This window comes from Scomber japonicus, chromosome 18, assembly GCF_027409825.1.
Source record: "Scomber japonicus isolate fScoJap1 chromosome 18, fScoJap1.pri, whole genome shotgun sequence".
Lineage (NCBI taxonomy): Eukaryota > Metazoa > Chordata > Actinopteri > Scombriformes > Scombridae > Scomber > Scomber japonicus.
Genome location: NC_070595.1, coordinates 22,472,414 through 22,482,399, shown reverse-complemented (window position 1 = coordinate 22,482,399; position 9,986 = coordinate 22,472,414). Strand labels below are relative to the sequence as shown.

Sequence of the window (9,986 nt, the reverse complement as noted above, 5' to 3'; positions counted from 1 at the left end):
TTTAGGTGTGTGTGACTGAGCTGAGCGAGACTTAGGCTGCTCCAGTGAGCTGAGCTTACACACCCTGTCAAACATGACATCTCGTTTACACTGTGACTGGCGTCCTCCTCACTAACCCCTTGGCCCTAATGGAAGTGAATGGGGGTCGACAAGCAGAGGCAGATTCTGTATGTTCAGATTACTGAGGTTCAGGCAGAAGGGCCTCACTATTTACACTGCTGTGACTGTACACACAGTAGGAACAGTAGCCGAGCACTGTGGTCATTTAAAATGAGGGTTAATCAATCTCTTATCTTAACAGGTGAAGGGCATTACTGTCCACATGCTTCATGGTGAAAGATAACTAAACCTATATTCACCCTCTTCCCCATACTTTGGGGATTTCCTTGATAAGATTTTGATTTTTGTGAAATTAGACAGGTGTAAAAATAGCACGGCGCACACCGGGGATTTTTTGATTCAAATCAACATACAGATAAGTGCGTTGCAGCAGGCACGTAGCTCACCTGCGTATCTCGTCATGTCTGAGGACACCTGTATCATTTTGTTTTTCTCTGTCAGACATTGATAAAATCATCAAGACATTTGCAGCCCAACCAAATTCCATTTGACAAACTTTGCCCCCATTTGTAGTGAGGAAATAGCCCTTTTGATGGAGATGTATAATGAACCTCCTCCCATGGTCCTCACGTAATTCAACCTGTCTTTGTTTACCACCAACTAAAAGCTGCTTAAGGCTGTAAAACGATTCACCTGTGAAGAGGAAAAGAAATTTCCTTGCATATGAATTTTTAAGTAAGAGCTTTTCGCCGTGGGTCACCGAGGCTTTACAGACGTAGTCTCTGGAACTCTGCTGGCCTCTTATCCAGCTGTAGTCCAATTCTTAATAGAATTAAAAAGGATTAATGGGCTCTTTAGTATGCTCAAGTTCAGGCCTGCTCCCCCGGCCTCACTGCTATGCATATTTTTAAATCTCCCATAGTAATGACAGTCAGTGAATGCACTAGCTGCAGCCTTTAGCACAGCAAGCGGACACTGTCTCCTGATATGAGTCTGTGAAAGGCATTAGTAGTGTGTTTCTGGTTAGATAAATCTTGCCTCCCCTGTCTTCTCTCTCTGCTCTTCAGGGATTAGGATGTGCCAAGCCACGTTGGCTCATCGAGGAAGTTAAGAACATCCTAAAAGAGATCTACAAAGAACTACAGGTGGATAGCAGGATTACAATCACTGCCAAGTATGGAAACTCTGCTCCATGTTTGTACAGGTGTGTGATTGTGTTCGTGCATTTTCTCACACACACAACTTTAAATAACTCGCATACCATATTTATCATTCGAGGACATACGTATGCAAACATAGATAGTGCACATACTATCTGATGAGGACAGTGTCATTGTGCTATCTGATGTTTATAATATCACTTGAACTGAGGCATTATTATATAGTGCACCACACATGACGTGCAGGTAGCTGAGGGTGCATTTGGAGGGCTCTAGAAGCTTATATTAACTGCTTATTGGAGAGAGATCAGTCATTAAATGCACATGTATGTGAGGATGATTTAATAAAACTCCCTGGAAGAGTAATTCTCAGAAATGTCTGTTCAGATTAGAATCAATTGATGGAAACAAAATGCATGCAATTTTCTAAGAAACTAGTTTCCTGTCAGCTTTTTAAGTGAACAATTTGACTGCTCAGGGCTGAACATTTCCTTGGTGGACAAATTATTTAAATTACATGTTTTAAGCTTGCTGAAAAACAACAAAATCTGCTGAAGATCTTTTCTCGCTAGCTTGGCTGCTCATGACAAACAGCACAAGGAGCAGTAAAGCATAAGCCACTATTTACCATCTTGGAGGTCATATTATTGTCTTTGCAAGGGTGAAGAGGTGTTACGAAAGTACAATACAATAGAAAAGGTTACCTGATAAGACCTGGCGCCATAATGTGTGGTGTGTTTATTCTAGTGTCAAGCTGAATGTTTTAGGGTAGGGTGACCTTCCCTACCTGCAGCTTCTCTTTGTTGGAGACAAAGTGTTTTGGGGTTATTGTTTTTTTTGCCTCCCCCTCTCCTGTAAAATAATCCAGAAGTAAACACAAGCTTTTCCAGACACAATAATAAAAAGGTAAGGATTTCACTCACAATCATAACAACTGAATTAGACTTTTGACTAAACATTCTTCTAAAAACAAGGTTATCAACTACGACGTAGACAAGACATAATGGCGATAGAGATACCAAACCACTTTGTTTATACTGTGCGGTCTGAGAGATGTCTTGTGTGTGTGTGTGTGTGTGTGTGTGTCTGTGTCTGTGTCTGTGTGTGTGTCCCATAACTTGCAGGCTGTTGAAGGCAGACTGGAATGCAAAAACAAGAACATGGGAATAAGACCAATAGTCAGGATCTGTGAGGTGTCAGTGATGACTGCGGTGGAGAGGTGGGAGGACAGTGCTGGGTTCCAAGGTCAGCAAGCTGAGCCTCCCTCAACACACACATTCACATGTAGTGAAAATATAAGTCTGACGTGACACTTGTGTTAATACAAGCAGGGGAATCATAAAAACAGTCCATTCATCACCTAAGCAAACGACAATATGTTCATTCCAGTGAGCGTCATAAAACTGGATATATACAACTGACCTCAGTGCACTGTAAAGCTGCAATACAAGAGGATGACCTCATAAGAGATATATCATGACAAAACAGTTCTGACCTTAGCAGTGTGTATGAAACAGTTTAGACTATGTGCCTACATGTGATATGTGTGTTTTTTACCCAGTAGATTTGATATTTAATCTTGCACATGTATGCAAACAGAGCACATGCAGGCCCAGTATTGTGTTTACACCTATGTGTGCGCATATGAGAGGTTGTTAACACCATTAATCACACTTTTCCTTACACATACCATCATAATCTCACATGTAAAGCACTGAACTCTCCCCCACATACTAGCATACTCTACTACCATTTTACCCCATATTAGAATATACTGTACTGAGAAAGAATAGTGTGTGTGAGAATGAGAGTATGTGATCTAAAAATGGTGTGTATGTGAAATACAATATCTGTGTGTGTGTGTGTGTGTGTGTGTGTGTGTGTGGTGAGAGAGAGTGGGATATTCTGCATGACAAAAAGAAACCGAGTGTGTGAAAGGTGAAAATGCTGTGCATGTAAGACAGAATAGCAGCAGGGGTGAGAGTGCTTTATTGTTTGTGTATGTGGGTGTGTACAACATCCTGTGAAGGAAAGAGTGATTGTGTGTGTGTGTGTGTGTGTGTGTGAGAGAGAAACTGAATGCCTGTGGCGCAAAACTGCTGTGAGTGTTTAATTAAAAACGAAGGCAGTTTGATTGAAAGAGTGGGTAAATTCGTAGCTCCTGAGAGGCTAAAGTCTCATAGGCAACAAGGTGCATATAAATCAAGTTACTGTGTGTTTAAGGACAGCTTAAAATTCACCTTGTGTTGTATTGCTAAAATGATAGCAAGTTTACCATGATTTTTTAGAATATTTACCTTCTTCTTGATGTACAAGACTCTTGGCTAATCAGGAAATGAAGTTATATTATTTCCATTCACTATGAAACTTTCACATACTTTCATTTGCATATACTATTACGGCGTACATGCGAGACCATGATGCAATGTGCGTCTGTGATAGTGAGGATGGTGCTATCAGTGCAGTGGTACTCCTAATTACAGTCCTCCACACTTCCTCCCAGCTGAAATAACAGGGAGAATTAAAAAACCTGAGGTGCTGAGGTCACACTTACAACACCGCAGTACATCAGAGAGCCAATGAGACGTGCTTGTTGGAGCTTCGGATAGTGTTAAACATAGTACAGGCCTCTCTCTCAATGCTCCTGTGTGTCTGTCTGTGTGCATGTGTGTTATATGTGTGTATGCACCCTTTCATCTACCCCTCTGAGCATGCAAGTGTGATGATAGCTTAGTAGCAAGAGTTTAATGAGCATGCACAGAGTAGACACCCGGCAATATTCCTGTAATTCTAAGTTATTATTGAGGTGAGCTTGTGAGTAATTTATATGTGTAATACAGATACACTAACATCTCTTGCAAAGGAGAATTTGTGTAATTGGCAAATAGAGGGCAGTAAGTACAGTAGAGTAAGTAGCAGATGTTATGTTAAATAACAGTAATAACTTTTTAAACCAGCTGAGCACACTTATTTTTTCCACCATTTTTTTTTGTCTTTTAGTATCTGTAAATAAAATGCCTTTTCCCTGATGCTTTTGGGCATTTAGTGGACTACAACAGATTTTTATGATGGATTGTTTACATTTATTTGGTGTAATTGTGTTGGCTCCCATTGTTATTAGTGTTAACCTTTGGGAAGGGGGGGTTACTTACAGTTGCCTCTGTCCTGTAATTATGTTTCTTCTTCCCCCCTTGGTTGTGGTGATAGATGATGACGACAGTGTAAAAGCCTGTGAAAGAAACCTCCTGTTGGACGATGAGGAATGATGTCAGTGACAGGGAGACAATCGCAGAGCCGGAACCACAGAGGCACCTACCTGTCTAGACACTGAACAGCTGGGTTGCGCTCAAGCTAACACACTGCAAAAAGATTCACAAGTTAATAATCTAGTCTCAATGATTAGAAAAGTGATGTGGTTGAAAAGTTCAACTTGTTGCCTTAAATCAGAGTAAATAAAACTGGTGACACAATAGATAGGCCTTTTGAAAGCAGATCTTTTTGAATCATTTTACTTTGAAAAGCACAGGTGCTACTGATAACATTAAGGATGGCTCCATACCATTCAAGTTTCTGAGTGAGCAATGAAAGCCTGACAGTGAGCCAGCAATACCAGGACAATGAAATTGAGAGACGCTAAATGGAAATCAGCCATTATTCATTTTATGGCTTACACCTGTGTGTCATATCAAAAAATCTTCTGTGGAAAAGGTGTTGGGGCCTTCTCCACATCAGATATTTTGACTCGTCATAGTAGGAAAGTCACTGGATCAAAAACACCCTAAAGACGGCATCGCTCAACACATTTGCTCATTATTTTTTAAAGAAACCAAATTTTTCAATGTGTTCAGATGTATTTCTTTTGCAGTGTGCTGTGCGGCTTCTCTTTTTTCCACTCACCACTACCACGATTTTTCAGGTGAGTGCCCGATCGCCCCACTGATCCGCAGCACAACCAAACACAAGGCTTTGTTTGTTTAACAATAGGGCTCAGCCAAGTGTGAACTGCTACAGAAGGGCTGTCTTACCCAAACATGACAGTGATAGACATACTGACTTAAACTGACATTTCATGGAGCTGCAGCAACTTCCCTTAACAAATCCATGTCCCCTACAACTCCTGTCACACCAGTCATAGCTTCAGCAGCCTTGTTTTCTGCTGTGATTGAAAGGAAACATCATGTAAACCAAATTAACCAAATGGGTAATTTGATGTGAATTTCTTGCATACTTTCTCATGGGTATGCCAGGTGTGCAGTGCATGCTAGTGCTTGTACACGTACTTGTCTGTGTGTCAGAGAAAACGGTGGCGTGTGTGAGTGGAGGTGTATTGTAGAGTGGGTGTATGCTGTGTGTAAATTTATGTGTGAGGCAACAGAAATAACACAAGGGCACGGTATTAAAAAAATCCTGATTGTTTCTGAGGGATTATCCTTAACAATGCAGGGCTTTATCAGAAGGCCTGGACTGCTGTAATAAGACACGCTCGCCCTTGGTTCACCCAGCCAAATACTGAAACTTGCGCCAGCAACGAATCACAGGGGGGGAAAGAAATGAGGAGAGTAAAGAAAAGAAACACGGAGAGAAAACGATGGCAGAGGAGAGCAAAGAACAGAGAGAAGGAGCAAGAGATGACAGGGAAAGAAAAGTGGAGCGAAGGGGTAAAGTGGGAGAGAAAACAGAGGAAGAAGAATGAAATATACAGAGAAAGGCAGAGGTTGAACAAGTTTAACTGGAGGCCATGCTTCAAAGACAGAAGTTTGTTTTCTGACAGGGATACCTCTCAGGAGATTGAGCTGGAAAACAGATTAATAGAGCCTGTCCAAGTTGCTCTCTGATATTGTGCAACATGTGCCTCAGCACCATGTGAGCAAGAGCTGCTTTGCATCTTACTATGCAGTAATACAACATGGATGTTTGCTTGTTACAGCCTAATGTAGTTGATGCAGCCTCACCAAGCCTTTATATTCAAACACTGACAGGCCCTCAGGCAGGGGTTGGTCTGTTAGCAGACTTCGTTTTGATCATTTATGTTTGGCTCAGTGGAGGAGAGGTGTTCCTGATTGGATTGTTTTATTTGCTTCTTTTTATAAGACTTTCTCAGCAGGATCGAGTTGCCATACCCAGGCTAACCGAGCTCTGTAAAGGAGAGATGTGGTTTTGGAAACGAGAGAAACAGTTGGCTGACTATGGAAGGGGCTTTAATGTGTGTATGGGAGGTGTAGATGGTGGGGTGGGGGTGTTCATGGTATTGTGTAAGGCCCCGTGATTTCATATATTTGTAAATTCCCATCACGTCTCCGTTCCAAGCACTAATGAAAAATATTCTTTCGGGCCTGCTAATTTACTTTTATTAGCTGTTCATTTTTTTGCTATGTACGTTTAATAATGTAACCACATAGCATGATTGAATGTGTATGTATTACTGAATGTGGTTATTTTGTTCATATTTCTCTGTATGCGTGTACGTTTGCAGCGTGATTTGATGTTGGTATGCTTCCTGTGCTGGCAGTGTATAGATGTCCCTTTGTGATATCCAACCTGTGCCAGTGGGGGTTTCAGACTTCATATTGAGCGGACAGACCAAAGACTCTGTAACAGTCCCAGCACGATTTGGTGTTCTCTCAGCTCACCTCTTCTTTGGCGTTGCACTCAGAATGAGGGATTATGCTTATTACCATTTTACTTGAAAGCACCCCCGGTGACTCAATGCTTTTCCAAGCCACGGATTCAATCACTGCTACGGTTTGGGTTCAGGGAAATGCCATTTAAAGGCCCATGCTGTTGCTTTCTGCTTGTATAATGAAACTGGGAAATGTATCTATTCTATAGAGAAATTACTCGCCGTCAGGGTGCGAACATGATACTGTTTTCTTAAAACTATTCACTCTTGGTATATATACTGTTTTGGTATGGTTGTGGTCCGCTTTATGTCGGGTGTATTTTGAAACTGTTGTGGAGCTATGTGAACTCAAGCCAAGCAGGGTACTAAGCAGCCAGCACTATTGTTTCAGAGCTACTCAGGATTCTTAGGGTGTTACTTTGCCTCTGCTTTGACTCACACGGCCTGAATGGTGCACCCTTTTTTTTTTTAAACTTGGGTTCATAACAGTAATCTGCTTTATGGAGGGTTCATAAAAAGATCCTTTCAAATACCAGACTGTGCAAAACTATAGATCTATCTTTGAAACCTTCATAGTACCCCCATTCAGATGGACAGAGAATGAGGAATTGGATTGAGATTGAGAATTGAGATTTGAGAAAAGCAGTTTATCTCTCACCGCCACCCTTATGAAGGAAAGAGGACTCAAAAGCAGCAGAGTTGTAATTATTTACCCTAAACGTCCTGTTTAGACTGTTATCTGAGTGTGCTCCTTCATTCAGATTACAAAATGAGACACAGTGATTGTGGAAGTGTAAGCTGTGAGACATTCATGTTCTTAGCTTTGTGTGTGTGTGTTTTCAGCTTGTCCTGCGTCACTGCTGCTCTCCTCTGTTTATGTAGGGGCTCTGTGAATATTGAGAGGGATGGCAGGCTATCCAAACCTCCCACTGTCACTTGATATGTATGGAAAATGGATCAGATGATTGGAAGAGTCTACTTCCACATTTCATCCCCCGCATGAGAACTGAATCAAGTCCATTTACTCTTTCATTCATGCCTGTTGTGATATTGTCATCATTTTTTTTACTAGCCAAGGAGTGATGAAGTGTTCAAAATGATCACAATGTCACAACCAATTGACTAATAAGTGAATCTGCTCGGCGGACGTGTCAGGTTATCCATTCTTACATCTCAGTCAATGTAATAATCATGTTTACGGTGCAAACTTTAGGATATGTTTTGGAAGAACATATTTGGACTAAAGGCCAAGTGAGAGACACAGGGAAGGGCAAAGGATAAGCAGAGATATAGAGGAAGAGAAGTAGATGGAGTTGAAGAGATAGAGAGGGGCCCATATTAAGTGACAGACTATAGTCTGTTTTTTCTCAGTGGACCAGAGAAGATGCAGTGTAAATGAAGCGTACTGCACCATGGCGGCTCCTGCTTTATCTTTGGGAAAGGGAATGACAGAGGCCTCTCTGTTCACACTTTTTTCTCTCATGTTAGAATATGCTTGGAGGACTGCCATTTTTTGTCTACAACCCATCTCAAAAGATAACAGGAAGATATATTCAAAACAAATGTAAACAGGGATAAATACATATCAAGCAGAATCGCACTGTAAAATGTGCTAATAACACATCTACATATTTTTCAGGTAGCTTTTTAGTATTGTTCATATGATTGTTGTCATCTCACTTTTTGGTTTGATCCAGAATGAAATCTAAAGCCCTGTGGTGATTTTGTGTCTCCTCCCAATAGCCAGGGCTTTCTTTTCAGTGTGTGTCTCTGACCTGTAGGACAAGGGCCTCCCCTTGTGTTGGTTAAAGAAAACTACATTTACCATGTAGACAATCAATGGGTTAAATACTTTAAAAAGTAATTAATCCCTCAGGATAATGTGGCGCAACACCCTAGATAACTTGCTTTTAAGAATGGAGTGATGCAGGAGGATTTAGGTGAGAGTAGGAAAGTAGATAATTACAGGCTACAGCACACTGTATATACTATATATGTGTTTTAATATACCATACTTATAATATATAAATAAGAAAAAACTTCAAACTACTATGAACAACATCTTTATAACTCAGTTGAAGATAAATATCAAGGCATTAGTATTCACTTGTGTGTGTTTTTTTTTCTCTCTGACTCTGACGTATACTTCCTGTTCACTTTTTTGTTCTGACAAACTCTTCCTGTTTGTTTAGCTCAGAGGCTAAGGTTGTTTTTTCACTATGGTGTCTGACAAAATGAGTCCAGAAATATGGATAATTGCTGCCTTGTTGTCAACCTCTTACAGCCAAACACTAGGTAAGGAGTGGAGAATTGTGAATATGTATTTCTGTCCAGTTTTTCCTGATTTTTAATCGTTACTTCTGACTTACTTCTTGATATACCTGAAGTCTACTATGTATGTTGGTTGTGTTCCTGATGTTACGTTAGGATGTTTTTGGAGAGCCTGAAAAAGTTTACACTTTAAAAATGTTCTCACAGAGTGTCTCCAGAGAAACGTTTCCTGCTGTGATATAAAGACAGCCGATGGCTTCAAGTTCGAGTTTGGGCGTACTGGGGGAATGAACGTTACTCACACTTACGTGAATGATAAAGAGGTATTTTGATTTGCTTTCAAGTTATTAAGTATTCCACCATTCTGTTGGCAAAGCCATTATTTTTGTCTTTCAACATGTGTGTGACAAAATAAGGGTTTTAAGAAGAGAAAGTGAAAGTAAGCAGGAATGTGCAGTAATCTGTCTGATTATTTTACAGACAACGATTGCTTACATGGGGCGAGGCCATCAAGGACACTCTCCTGACGTTGTGAGCATGGACAACAGTTCAGTTGTTAGAAGAGACTGTAACGACACAATAGTAAAGCACATACTACGTGAAGTGAGTTCTCTCCTTTAATATGTACTTGCATATTTTCACTCATTTTGTCTAAAATGTGAAATATACAAACGTACTCTAGGACATCAGTGTTTAGACTTTGCTTTTTGCTTTTCAAGGGGAAACATGTGACTGAACACTGCGTTGTTTACGGAACTACGGGTGAGGCAGTGAGATGATAACTGATTTACTTTTGATTTAATATCTTACATTGCAGATCATATGTACATAATATGAACAATTATCTCACCTCTTTACCTTAACAGACAAAATGG

The 9,986-nt window shown here is 40.5% G+C and overlaps 1 long non-coding RNA gene across 1 annotated transcript; it reads left to right on the top strand.

The window, feature by feature from the left end:
* Positions 1-9,029: 9,029 nt before the first annotated feature.
* Positions 9,030-9,606, top strand: LOC128379571 (uncharacterized). The gene is made up of 3 exons (XR_008323403.1): positions 9,030-9,135; positions 9,319-9,434; positions 9,592-9,606. It is a non-coding gene; the product is annotated as an uncharacterized LOC128379571 (long non-coding RNA).
* Positions 9,607-9,986: the final 380 nt, after the last annotated feature.